Here is a 15,303-nt window from a genome sequence, read left to right on the forward strand (position 1 = left end):
ACTAACGATACGTCCCAAGGAACAGCGGTATTTGACCGTACTCTGGAAAAAAAAAACATATTTAAAAATTTGGCCGGAAAACTCGTCCTTCAAATATCGATCGATTTAAATGACCCTCATCTTGGAAAAAAAAAAAATCAACAAACTCTCGAACCTGGGAATTCGCGAAGTCCCAGGTTTGAAAGTTTTTGCCAAGACGAGGGTAATTTAAATCGATCGATATTTGAAGGAAGAGTTTTCTGGCCAAATTTTTAAATATGGGTTGGGGTTTTTTTCCTGAGTACGGCAGTATTGGCTTTATATCCAGGACCATCCATAATTGATACCACAGACAAAAGGGGTCCCAGAACTCGGCGAAAATGTAGAGTTTCTTTGTGTGGAGGTAAGAATCTTGAGAAGTTAACTTTTTCATATAAACGACTTTTCAAGAGAATAGTGTACGCTTCAATCGATGCTGAATATTTTTTTAATTAAAAAATGGAGCTTTATATAGCGCAATATCCACTAAATGTGCTTGAAGCGCTTTACAAGGGGTCCCTGGTCAACAGCAACATTTAACATGTAGGACGGGACATGACGCCTGTTAGGCGATATTACAATTTTTCGGACAAAGACAGCGCTGTTAACGGCGAGGTACTCATTTTACACCTGAGTACGGGAAGAGAATGTGAGTAAAGAGCCTTTTCCAAGGACTCAATTATGCCCCCGAGCGCGAGGTTCGAACCCAGGACCTTCCGATCCGAAAGCGAGTGTCATACCACTAGACCACATAGCCGCACAAGATAAAGAACTGAACAAGTGTGTATGAAAAGGTGCCAGACAAGGCAAGAAATGTTGGTGTAACGGTAGCACGTCTTATCGGTAATCTGAAGGTCTGAGGTTTGATCCCCAATCGAGGTCGACGGATTTTTTTGGGATAGTTTTTTTTTTCTTATAATTTTCTTTCTTGCTTTGTTTCTGGCACCTTTCACACACACTTGTTCAGTTTTGTTTTTGTTTTATCTTACACCGGTACCTGCTCCTTAATTTCTTAATTTGATATCGATGCTACGCCTTCAGGTAAAATAATCACACTATCTTCCAGTCTTATTAAATAAATCAACAACGACATGCACATATTTGCAGGTCTGATAACCCAATTCATTATGGGCTCATTGTTGTAATGGAAATCAAAAAAAAAAAGAATAACGCAAATTATTGTCCTTAACAGCAATGTTAAACTAGGCCCATAATTGCGTTCGGATGTCAGACCTGCAATGTACTCGTACATGTCGAACTGCGTGGAATCAGCGCTATTTCAGTTGGAACTCCCAAGGGACCAATAACCCTCCCTGCTCGCTACCTGCATGAGGTCATTGGAGTTCAACTGGTATCAGGCAGTGCCGTGTCCAATGGGGGCAATTATGGATCTTTATGGTCTTATAATATGTCTGTATAGCGGGAAAACTATAACAGACTCTTTCACTTCATTATTTTGATTTGAAAAATCAGTTGTCTTTCTAAACATCAGTGAAAATTTGACATTCTTGTGGTCAATAGTTTTCTTTGAATATCACAAATTGTTGATCTAATTTTAAGTGCTTGTAAATTATAGTGCACTTAAATAAAAAATTTGTTATTCAAAACTCAGCGGCAGTATCTTAAGAATTTCAATAAATATCAAAAGTACATATATTCATCTATGTTCCTGTGCAATATTATCATATTGGCAGTTGATTTTCTTGATTTATTCATGGTTTTGTAAGTTCTGTATATTGTTTTTACCAATTCCGTTCCTCTCAAACAGTTATGTTGATCATAACAGCAAACTGATATGATTTATGTCTTTATGTGGTAAAATAACTCATAAAGATAATATTTTATTGACCAGTAAAGACTAAAAACTAATATTGTGTATGATGTCAATATCTCAATTTACTATCAATCTGCCTATAAAGTATGACTTCTTTACAAGAAAAAATCAATCACCCAACAAGGTTACTGGACATGCTACAAATATTGCAGTATCAATCATCAATTACAACTAACACTAAGCACTGGTACTGTTAAATTAAATGATTTGCTCAAACAGACGGACATAGTATGTTGACAAAAGAGGATTCAAAATGAGGGCATATAGTTTATTCCAAGTAGTAACCTTTTTCTCCTTATTGACCAACTACATTCAAAACGAACACACTGTCCATATAGGTTATATAGAATCATCACCTTTCCTTCAAGAATACACATTTAGTCATTGTCTTATAAAGTGATCTGATATACCATTGAACTCCAGTCAGTCAAATTTAGAGATAAAACAATTGAATAACAGTCAGAGTCAAATCAGTATAACACCACAGGCATACCACAGCAAGATCATTTAATTTTTGGGAAATCACTGCCATATATATCTGGACGCTTCAGTCTATAGAAAGTTAACACATTCACTTGTGCACAAAAGGAGAACTTGAACTTACATTATATTACTTATTCAACATGCAAGAATACCCTAAACATTGACACCTATATGACACTATAAAGTCGGCATTTCCTGAGACAACCACACAAAAGCAGTACCGTATACATCTTCAAACTATAATGCCTAACAGTCATAAAAAAATATAATTTTGACTTGAATCGTAAGGGATTTAAGTATAGAAAAAAGTTATCAAGCCATTGAAAAGTTGGCTTTCAAATGTGCCCAAAACTCATATTTAAATCAGTTAAATGCTTAAAAAATAATATTAGTATTATTTTCGTCTAATGGTTGTTTATATTTTATTCCTAAACTGATATTTGGACATAATTCATGGCATGGAGTACTATGGGAGAGAAAATAAGGATCTCACCAAGCCATGCCAAATAAGAAATTTACAATAAAAAATTCATATCTTTTAAGGTTTTACTGCCCGGACAACAAAACTTGGCATGTGTCAAGATCATCATTTTTACTTTATAATGATGCTTGTTTCAATCATTTTCTGCCGCTGGGAATTAAATTATTGATATGCAAATAACAACAAATTAATTTCATTGATAGCACAAAAACCACTAAATTGACACCTCTCTTAAGAGCAGCCTTAAGAGGATAAATTATTATCAACCATGGCATATGATGAAAGAAACCTTTGCTTTGCTTGTGGTGAGGGAACAATTTTCATATTTGTGTTAGCAACTGAGCAATACCATAAAATATTGCAACAATTAATTACCATCAGCGGCATCACGGATTCCTAACTTTTCTGAATTAAAAATTCACCCCATACACCGGAGCATACTCAATGTCTCAATCGTTTCTTTGTTATATGTTTGTGTTGAGAATATTGGCTATTAAGCTTAACTGCTGGTCAAAATTATTCGCGATGGTGGTGTACGAACGAATCGGCGGTCTCAAGAAGTGGGTGAGAGAGGGATCTAGTAATGACTTTGAGTTTGAAACGAATATTTTTGTGTTCGTGGATAGCTCACACGGTAGAGCCACGCTCTCACCTGCCAGGCGGAGTTGTCGTACCAATAAGGTCGCAGGTTCAAACACCACCACCGCCGCGAAAAAAAATTTTTATTCTCTATTGTCTTCTGGCACTTTTCTATTCACTTCATATCTTGTTGTTACCAACATAAGTGCCTGCTCCACTCACTTTTCTGAATTAAAAATTCACCCCATACACCGGAGCATACTCAATGTCTCAATCGTTTCTTTGTTATATGTTTGTGTTGAGAATATTGGCTATTAAGCTTAACTGCTGGTCAAAATTATTCGCGATGGTGGTGTACGAACGAATCGGCGGTCTCAAGAAGTGGGTGAGAGAGGGATCTAGTAATGACTTTGAGTTTGAAACGAATATTTTTGTGTTCGTGGATAGCTCACACGGTAGAGCCACGCTCTCACCTGCCAGGCGGAGTTGTCGTACCAATAAGGTCGCAGGTTCAAACCCCACCACCGCCGCGAAAAAATTTTTATTCTCTATTGTCTTCTGGCACTTTTCTATTCACTTCATATCTTGTGGATTCCTACTGACCGCTACCTGTTCCACCCATGGGCTGACCCCACTAATGGGGTCAGGTTGACCTAGCACTGAAATACCGCTCAGAGGGGAAAATGCCACGCAGTTGTCGACCAAAACACAAAACTGTGTGTATCCTTTAAAATTAATTGTCTGATTTATATAATTTAGTGAGAACTAATCACCCAAATCGCGGTCTAAAATAAAAATAGAGAGCCAAGTGGCGTCAATTACGTCTCTTATAGTATAGATAGAACAAAGTTGACGTCACTCATATCTCGACGTATTGTTGAGTCCTTGTGAAAAAGCTCTTTAGTCACATTTTATCACCGTACTCAGATGTAAAATGAGTACCTACCAGGCCGTTAATAGTGGTGTCTCTGTCAGAAATAAAATTGTAATATCGCCTAACAGGCGTCATGTCTCCTAAATGTTGCATATTGCTGTTAGTCAGGTACCCTTTGTAAAGCGCTTTGAGCACATTTAGTGTACATTGCTTTATATAAAGCTCAAGTTTTGTTTTTGTTTTTGTTTTTTGTTTTTACCAATACACAAAACTATCTGTATAGTTAAACGTTTATAGTATGATTAATACAATAAAAAAAATGGCTGGCTAAAAACAATAACAAACAGCCGAGTGACGTCAATTTCATTCTATCGATAGAAATCTTCCTCAAGATATTGACAATGTACTCAAAAAATATATCAATATAAAAATATATATTATATATATAAAAAAGGCCGAAGAGGTGCGACCAGTACTGAAACGATCGTCTAGACAAAATACAATGTGAGTGTCCTTATTTATTTTACATGCTCTATTTAAATGTTATCTAGAACTCTAGTATCTACAAGTACCCACCAACACCCATAAATAAAAAGGCTATGTTATATGCACTGAATGATCTCAATGAAAACAAAAATTGTTTGTTCACTTTAAAAGATCAATGCTGTATCAAATATCACAAGTTATAATGACGTGCTTTGTTGACAAATCGATTTATATGTCCGTTTTGGGCAGAAATTCTTTGCTTGGAAGTCCGATTGATTATAATATATCGAAATATATCGTGCGGCTATGTGGTCTAGTGGTATCACACTCGCTTTCGGATCGGAAGGTCCTGGGTTCGAGCCTCGCGCTCGGCGCATAGTTGAGTCCTTGGAAAAAGGCTCTTTACTCATATTCTCTCACCGTAATCAGGTGTAAAATGAGTACCTGGCCGTAAACAGCGTTGTATTTATTTGTCCGAAAAATTGTAATATCGCCTAACAGGCGTCATGTCCCGTCCTACATGTTTACCGTTGCTGTTGACCAGGGACCCCTTGTAAAGCGCTTTGAGCACATTTAGTGGATATTGCGCTATATAAAGCTCAATTTTATTTTTCATTTTTAAAAAATTTATAATGACTTTTAACTGTTGAAATATCACAAAAACTGACACTTCCTGAAATTGTTAGAAATTGTGGACTGTTAAAAATAAAAACAAAACAAACAAACCAATCGAATGAACATAAATGGCTATAATAACTTCGAAAAAGAACGGAATACAAAAGCACGGAACGTTTCGGACTCAAAACACTCCTTCAGTAAACACAATTATCTTCCCATTTTGTTATGTGGAATATTTTGTTTCAGATATCGGTAGCAGAACTGAGGTGCGGAAAGGATTTAAAATACCTGAGATCCATCGCAGCAGACCGTCATCAGTGGAAAGAACTCACTCAACTATTCAGAAAAGCTGCCAAAGCGTCCCAGTCCGAAGATTAGGAGGCGATCGGCAACAAACATTTAAAAATAAAATTAAAATAAAATTCCCTTTATTCATCCCAAAGAAAAAATTTGTCTCTAGGGTCTACTCCACGGTAAGACCGGAATAACCCAGGCGTCAGCCGCAGTGCTGCGCCGCAAATTGAACTAGAGTGAGGTGACTCAAGGCCACCCAGGGCAGCGGCGGGTGATCGAACTCGTTACCTTTCGGGTACGAAGCAAAGACAGTACCGCTGAACCACGCTGCCCCATTAAATTTGAAGATAAAACGTTCTGACCCAAAAGGTTTTCAAAAATGTAAGTGTTTTACCGGTGTTTTTTGGCTGTGTTGAATTGGGGTTCAATATTTGAAAAGCAATCAATTTTGATCTTTTAACATTAATAAGTCATCGGCATTGACGACCAATCTTGTTGCCACAATAATATTCATACGTTTTCGTCGTTATTGAAACAATGTCAAATGTCTAACTGCTGACGTGGAAATTGGGGATCGGCAATTGGTTGAAGAAAAAAAATGATATTTTGACATGTGACATGGAAATTGGGCAACTATAAAAAAAAAAACTTAGGTATTTATATAGAGTAGTTAAGGCATTGCACTTTTACTCGGAATGTCCCGGGTTCGAGCTCTATTTCAGGAACTTTCGTTTTGTTTTGTTTGTTTTTTTTCTTGCCTTGGGTAAGATTATAGAAGTATTTGAAGTGTGGAAATTTAGACAACTTGAGAAGATAAGCTGGAAAGACAAAAAAGCAACCAAGAAGTTTTGTGATATCATAGGAATTCAACCAACCTTGCTCTACACAATAAAAATCAAGAAAATTGAAATGTTTTGACCAGGGCAAAGTCGAAGGCGGTAGACCAAAGGGCAGACAGACCACCAAGAACATGGATGGATGATGTGAAAGGCTGGAGACCAAAGGGCAGACAGACCACCAAGAACATGGATGGATGATGTGAAAGGCTGGAGACCAAAGGGCGGACAGGCCACCAAGAACATGGATGGATGATGTGAAAGGCGGTAGACCAAAGGGCAGACAGACCACCAAGAACATGGATGGATGATGTGAAAGGCTGGAGACCAAAGGGCAGACAGGCCACCAAGAACATGGATGGATGATGTGAAAGGCGGTAGACCAAAGGGCAGACAGACCACCAAGAACATGGATGGATGATGTGAAAGGCTGGAGACCAAAGGGCAGACAGACCACCAAGAACATGGATGGATGATGTGAAAGGCTGGAGACCAAAGGGCAGACAGATCACTAAGGACATGGATGGATGATGTGAAAGGCTGGAGACCAAAGGGCAGACAGATCACCAAGAATATGGATGGATGATGTGAAAGGCTGGAGACCAAAGGGCAGACAGACCACCAAGAACCTGGATGGATGATGTGAAAGGCTGGAGACCAAAGGGCAGACAGACCACCAAGAACATGGATGGATGATGTGAAAGGCTGGAGACTAAAGGGCAGACAGATCACCAAGAATATGGATGGATGATGTGAAAGGCTGGAGACCAAAGGGCAGACAGACCACCAAGAACATGGATGGATGATCTGAAAGGCTGGAGACCAAAGGGCAGACAGACCACCAAGAATATGGATGGATGATGTGAAAGGCTGGAGACCAAAGGGCAGACAGACCACCAAGAATATGGGTGGATGATGTGAAAGGTTGGAGTGGACTCTCTGCAACTGAATGTAACCAAATAAAACGTGCAACAGAGAAGAGTCGCGCACCATTTCAAGTGGACCTCTACCTAAGAGATGACACCGGAAGTAACTAAGTAAATAATAATAATAATAATAATAATAATAATAATAATAATAATAATAATAATAATAATAATAATAATAATGATGATAATAATAATAATAATAATAATAATAATAATATATCTTTATTGTCCCCAAAAAGTGGCAATTTGTCATTTGGTTACACATTTATAACAATACAATATTGACATAGACACACTCACACAAGATGCACACTAGTAACATCCTTTCTTAAAAAATATAGCATTGTGGAGAACATTGTGCTTATTTGAGTCAATAAAAACATTAATACGGCGCACAACTCTACTGAAAGATTTGAAAATTAGAAATGTATTTTTTACAGACAGATAAACAGATAACTTGATTTCCTTTTATAATTTAAAGTCAGTTTGAAAGTTCGTTGAGTCAAACAGATATCATAAAATATGTACCAACGACGACACTTGACTCCCAAAATCAACTAATTTTGACACTGTAAAAAGTTGTCAATTTGCGTCATCTATTTATGACATCAAGTATTATTATTACTTCCGTTGTGTTGTTGATTTAGCGGTGATCAGTGTTGTTATGTATGTTCTAATTGCGTGTATGTTTGTGTGTGTGTGTGTGTGCGTGTGTGTGTTTGTGTTTGTGTGTGTGTGTGTTGTGTGTGGTGTATACATGTGTGTGTGGGTGCTGGCATTTTTCAGCAAATCGTGGCATTCATAGTGATATTATTCACTTGATCACATGAAGGTATTTCAGTCGCCATTTTGATTCTTTTTTTTCTATTAGGGTTAGTTCGAGATCGAGGATATTTCTTTTTCTATTAAGGTTAGTCATAAGTCTTAGTAAAGGTGCTAGGATGTTTGTTTTTCCATAAGTTAAGTAAAGGGGAGACATTCCGAAAGCTCCTACATCCCCAGTATTCTTTAAATTTGTATTTTCACCTTTGATCTTTTGTCAGGCATTTACTTATTCAATTTGTCATGATTTTTTCTATTAGGGTTAGCTCGAGATCGGATGATTTTTTTTTTCCTTTTATGGTTAGTCATAAGTATTATTAAAGTGCTAGGGTGTTTGTTTTTCCTATTGGGTTTAATTAAAGGTACTAGCTTTAATTTTTTCTTGGGGTTAGTTGAGGGAATATATTATTAAATATATTATTGGGCCACACAGAAAAATCAACCGAAGATATACCAAATTACACAGACAACGTTGTTTACCAATCTGCCCTCATTAAATGATGGTGAGTACAGTATCGAATGAAAATAGTTCTTTCCCCGCGAAATTGCGGGCTTTTTACTAGTAGTAAAAAAAATATTAAAAAGTAAGATTATTAGCCCCAATTTTGCTCAGTTTGGACATCATGGGTGATTTCTGTTGACATCAGACATCTTGTTTGAAGGATTATCTATATTCCTTCATGGAACGCCTAGGCGACGGTAACTAATTATGCCGTAGCGGAAGACGTAATTTTTAAAAAAACCCAAAAAAAACAATAGATCAACTAAACGTACTCAGAGCGCTTTACATGGCGTCCTCAACCAAAAATAACACTTTACTCATATAGAACGAGACATGTCGCCTCTTAGACGATAAAACATTTTTATAAAGGACAGAAACAACGCTGTTAACGGCCAGATGCCCGTTTTACACCTGAGTACGGTGAGAGAATGTGTGTGTAAATACTCTTTTTTTCCCAGGAACTCACCTATACGCCCCTCAGAGAGGGGACGGACTCAAACCCTGAACCGCCCGATCCAAAAGACGAGTATCATGACACTAGAGCACATAACTATAAAAAGACATAATGATATATTATGACATGCAATCGACAACTGCCTGAAAAAAATTCATAAATATTTTCTACTTCGGGAAATCTTGAATCAATCATGTTCAAAATGCCACGCAAAAGGTTTGATACAATTGACACCACAACTATCTGCCCCATGTCGTGTATTGATTACATTCGGCTTGTTTAAAAAGTTGACTTGTTTCAGCGCGTTGCTGTTACATTGCTGTCATCTCATTTATTATCTTGGGGATGCGTTACATAAAATATGACAGCAACATTCTCAAATTGTAATTGAAAAAAAAAAAATTAATTAATTAAAAATTTTAAAATGCGAAATAACTGATCGAATAGTAAAAATTAGACATTTCAATATTTTTTTAATGACCGCAATATCCACTAAACATGCTCAAAGCCCTTTACAAGGCGTCCTCAAACCAATAGCAACACTTAACATGTAAGACGAGACATGTCACCTGTTACGTGATATTAGATTATTATTAAAAGACAGAGACAACACTCTCAACGGCCACGTACCCGTTTTACACTTGAGTACCGATAGAAGGTGAATTGATAGCCTTTTGTTTTCCAATGACTCACCTATGAGCCTCTCAGAGAGGGAACTCAAACCCTGAACCGCCCGATCCAAAGACGAGTGTTATACCACTAGACTACATAACTATGAAAAGACATAATGATAATATGTTGTGACATGCAATCGACAACTGCCTGAGAAAAAAAGATACAAATAATTTCCTCATCGGGAGATATTAAATCAATCAAATTAAAAACACCACGGAAACAAACCTGCCTATCTGAAATTCTAAGAAATTCGTAATTTTGGGGAGATTAATATTGTAGTCACTGTAAACTTTTAAAATGAACTATTTACCACAACAAAGGATTAACATATCAATCCTAGACATTTTTGCTACTTTTCATGAATGGAAAAAATGTATTAATAATGAGCGTGTGTATATATGTTTTTATTCAACTACCATTAACATGTAAAAACTAAAAACATTAGCTTTGATACTACGCCTATAATCTGTCTCAGAAAAATGTTATATATAGGCATGGGATAAAAGTAACCCGGACAAACTACGGATATAGTCGGTGTTAGGGTTGAGTGAGTTAAATAACGCTTCAGAATCCTTAAACTTATACAGGCCCTGCATCAACTTTCATATTCGTGGCTCAGCGGTACGGTCTTTGCTTCGTACCCGAAAGGTACCGAGTTCGATCACCCGCCGCTGCCCTACTGTGTGGCCTTGAACAAGTCACCTCGCCCTAGCTCAATTTGCGGGCGCTGCACTACGGCTAACGCCTGGGTTTTACCAGTCTTCCCTTGGAATAGATAGACCCTAGAGACAAATTTCCCCTATGGGATGAATAAAGGAATTTTTAAACATTTCTGTAAGTGTTAATGACTTAGAAAACCTCACGAAGTTTTAAAATTGGAGCCAAAATTTGGAAATTCTACGAATTTTTCATAATAGTCTGCAGGTCTTCAGAAAAACGCGGCAAATAAATGACGCATTAACGATTTCATGGGCCTTGCATTCGGCTTGTTTAAAAAATGTTTTGACTTGTTACAGCTTGTTACATTGTCGTAATTATATTATCGGGGTGGATGGAGGGGGTGGATGGAGGGGGGGGGTGTGGAGGCAGGGGGGGGGGGGAAGGAGAGATGTCATGCGATATGACAGCAAAATTGTCAAATTATAATTATTTTTAAAAAAAGCCAAATACAAGATCCAATATAAAATGCTTTATTGTAGTTAGTGAAAATGTTGTTGCTTGGAACTCGAAGAAATAAACAACGTCATGAACTTGAATGGGAGCTTCGGTTTGATAAACGAAGACAGATAATGTGAACGTTCCGGGTTTCCCCTTTATCAACGAAGCACGACGAATGGAACAGTAATTGCATAAGAGACGTGAAAATGGCGTTGTTTGACCTCAACCACTCTATTCTATAATCAGTAAAAGAAGATTCTGTTTTTAGCATTTATCAGTATATGAAAGGAACGAAATTTAAGTCACTCAGCGTTTGTTATTATTTTTAGACAGCCATTTTGGTGATTAGTTCTCACGAAATTATATCAATCAGACTGTAAATGTTAAAGGTTACACACATTTTTGTGTTAGAGTATGTTTAATTGGGATATCGGATGTTGTGAGTATTTCATCAAGATGAATAGAAAATCAATTTAGCCTATAAATATAGGAGTTTTTAAAACGCTTCCCTTGCCTCCCTCAACTGCTTTATTGTTGTCGAATCCATTGATGATATGCGTATAGGTAAGATACTCACAACATCCGCCAGCCGAATATAACGTATCAACGTTAAAAACTAATTGTAACCTTGAACTTTTATAGTCTGGTTGATAAGTGAAAAATAATCTTTAAATTATGACTGTCTGAAAAAACTATAACAAAGAGCTGAGTGACGTCAGTTTTGTTTCATCAATACAAAATTAAACGTCTATTGTTTTGCAATTTAATTATATTTTTTAATGAAATTGAAAATATCAAATCGGCATCCCAGACTAATAGACAGTCGGAAGTATAATTAGAAAAATAGAAATCGTTGTTATCGTATTGTCCCCTCTCGCGAACTCTGGAAAGAACGCATATTCAAAAATTTGGCCACAAAACTCGTCCTTCAAATATCGATTGATTTAAATGACCCTCACCTTGGCAAAAAAAAAACAACTCTCAAACCAAAGTCCCAGGTTTGAGAGTTTCTTTGCAAAGATGAGGGTCATTTAAATCGATCGATATTTGAAGGACGGGTTTTTTGGCCAAATTTTTAATATATGGGTTATTTTCCAGAGTAAGGAAGCGCTGTGATTGTTATCTGTGTCTCAATAACACATGATATTTATCTCTTCGTAATTGAAGGTTTCCTTTCTCACGCTTGCAATCACATTATTATAATTAACCCCCTTTGTAAAAAAAAATATATTATGATTACTATTATTACCAAGACACTTGCTTTTAAATTAAAATGACTTTGTTTCTATCACTTTAGACTCGCAATAATTGTAGGTTCGATAGAGCACCCGCTTCATAAGCAAAGGAATCGAGATCGGTCTCGGATGCAGTGGTTGTTTGTTTTTACTACCAACCCCTCATCCACGCCCCCCCCCCCCCCCCCCCCTCAAACCCCATTTCCCCTGTCTGTTTCACGTTAAAAACTATTTTTAGACGCTCAATAATAATTGCGATAATTGCTCGAAGAGATGAATAATTAACCAGTCGATTTTTGACCAATCAAAACATGGAATTTGTGACACACCTTCAAACGTGCTCGGACAAGCATGGTTGGTTGTTTAAAAACAATAATGCGGATGAAAACGACCTCTCTCTCTCTGATCATTGTTATTGTTTTTATATCGCCAAATGGGTGACGAGAACTAGATTGCTATTGTTTACATATTATGACGACTGTCCGAGAGGCGTGGTTGTCTAAGTGTTTATTCGTAGCCATCGTAAAGTTATAGCCTGACACTGACCAAAAAAATGACGTCAAAATGCCAGTCTTTTGCCACAAAAGAAAACAAATCGTGAGTTTTATTCAACAGTTCAACCAATGAAATAACTTGTTTCCTTGAGCTCTACTAACGACAACTCACTAGACGCTACACAAACCTAAAAACTAGAGGATTCCACTGCCAGGCTATATGTTAACGATGGCTACGGTCTATTCCCGGTTGATTGTGAATGGAATAGGAATAACAAAATAACTAAATAACGCCCTGGCATGAATTTTTAAAGAAAATCAGTTACTGACAAAACCAGCTTGAAATAATTTAAATCGACGTATACTTAATAGCAGATCTAAGCGGCCGTGGCTCAGCGGTACGGTCTTTAACTTTAATTCGTATCCAAAAGGTATCTACCAAGTTCGACTAACTGCCTTTTGTGTGCCTTGAGCAAGTTACCTTGCCCTAGCTCACTTTGCGGCACTGCACTGCGGCGGCTGGCACGTGAGGTTATTTCAGTCTTCCCTTGAGATAGACCCTAAAGACAAATTTCCCCTTGGGGATGAATGAAGGTTTTGTTGGGTTTTTTTTTAATGATTATTTATAACCCAAAGTGTTATGGTGTCGTTGTTGTAATGGAATTAGTCTTCAACCAACACACAATAAATAGCGTTCATTACAACAATGTTAAATCAAGTGCATAAATTGTTTTCGGATATCAGACCTGCGAAAATGTCCACGTCGATTTTAAATTGATCGTAATTAGTTACAATGACAAAGTTACCAATATACGTTGCTCAGTTTACATGGCCGAGATTTTAAGAGAGAAAATTATAACAAAAAATAATATTATGTTAATCATCCCTTAATATGTAAATAAATTAATAATAATTAACATGAGCCGCTTTCCATGAAATTACCATACTCAACGTGTTACATCATAATACTTAATATATTCACCCCCCCCCCCTTCCACCCCCACCCGACTCACCAGCAGGCATATTGAACAATTTCATTCAAACAATAAACGTCGCCTGTTAAGCCTTCCTAATAAATAATAATAAAAAAAATAATAATAATAATAATAAATATAATAAAATAATAACATAATATAAAATAATAATAATATAATATAATAATAAAAATGGCATTATAGACGTAATATCGCCAAACTCGGAAATGTCTATATCTCGGGGTGGGGGGGGAGAGATTCATACCGTGAAAATAGCGATGCTTCAGCCGCTGAGACAATTAATGGTCACATATCGCGGGTTTGTTCTTTTACGAATCCGCCGCAACCGCCGAAACCGCCGAACCACCGAAACCCATAGTCCAAGTTCACTCCCCACTGATGTTTACTCTCCAGAATTTGTCGATTCGTCAGTTTCGGCGCGGTTTCGAAAAAGAAACACCCACTCTTCCATGGTCCGGGTTCACTCTCCACTGCTGCTTTCTTCCATAACTTGTCGGTTTCGTGGTTTCGGCGCCGGTTCGTAAAAAAGAACACCCACTCTCCCATGGCCAGTTCACTTCCACTGCTGCTTTCTTCCCATAACTTTTCGGTTTCGTCGGTTCGTGTTCGTAAAATAATACCGCACACATCGGGGGGGGGGGGGGGGGATTACAGGAGATCCACACAACCGTTGTCCTATACCAAGTCGTATATCTTATTTATGCAATCAAATATTTATTTATTGACTTATAGTCACGAAACCAAGACAGAAAAATAAGCGTTCTGCTCAAGAATGGGACAGTGTCCATTACTCAATACGACCCAATTGGATTCAATAGTTTGATGTCACGTCGCCCAGCAACAGCGGCCATCGTGGTTCTAAACAAAGAAAATCGGTACTTTTTATTCTTCATGCTGGCTAGAACTTTTCATATGTCTTGTGATCAGAATGTATAAAAGTCAAGACATGATCATATAATTTATAATGTTTTTCTCCTCTGGATACACTTTTATGCTCGTCGGAGAAATATTTCATAAGGGTGTCCGCCATTGTTCCGATAGTTTAGAGCCAGTTACTAAGTTACCATGCGTCATTACGAGGGAAGTGACGACATGACTGTTGAAGTCTTTTACCGATAAGTGACCCTATGACGGTACCTAGTTTTAAAAATTTTAAATATATAAATATATCTTTCAATTTTTCAAGTTTTTTGTCACTAATCTTAACTTATTTACACGAATTTAGAAAACTCAATACACCAATCAAATTACAGATCTTATTACTTTCACATTATGCATAGCCTACTTATACCACCTAGTTATTTGCTTACTTATTATCATGTCTGTCCAACATGTCTGTTCAAAAATATTCCTTTGAAGTATTATTATTATTATTATTATTATTATTATTATTTATTATTATTATTATTATTATTATTATTATTATTATTATTATTATTATTATTATTATTATTTATTATTATATATTATTATATTATTATTATTATTATTATATTATTATTATTATTATTATTATTATCATTATTATTATCATTA

The 15,303-nt window shown here is 36.8% G+C and overlaps 1 protein-coding gene and 1 long non-coding RNA gene across 5 annotated transcripts in view; both read right to left on the reverse strand.

The window, feature by feature from the left end:
* Nucleotides 1-15,303, reverse strand: part of LOC144975159 (protein rolling stone-like) — a 167,251-nt gene that overhangs the window by 135,239 nt on the left and 16,709 nt on the right. The window lies entirely within an intron of this gene.
* Nucleotides 1,849-4,043, reverse strand: LOC144975704 (uncharacterized). The gene is made up of 2 exons (XR_013645967.1): nucleotides 3,995-4,043; nucleotides 1,849-3,216 (listed from the first exon to the last, which is right to left on the reverse strand). It is a non-coding gene; the product is annotated as an uncharacterized LOC144975704 (long non-coding RNA).

This window comes from Berghia stephanieae, chromosome 6, assembly GCF_034508935.2.
Source record: "Berghia stephanieae isolate SIO BIC M18660-M18661 chromosome 6, UCSD_Bste_1.3, whole genome shotgun sequence".
Taxonomy (NCBI): domain Eukaryota; kingdom Metazoa; phylum Mollusca; class Gastropoda; order Nudibranchia; family Aeolidiidae; genus Berghia; species Berghia stephanieae.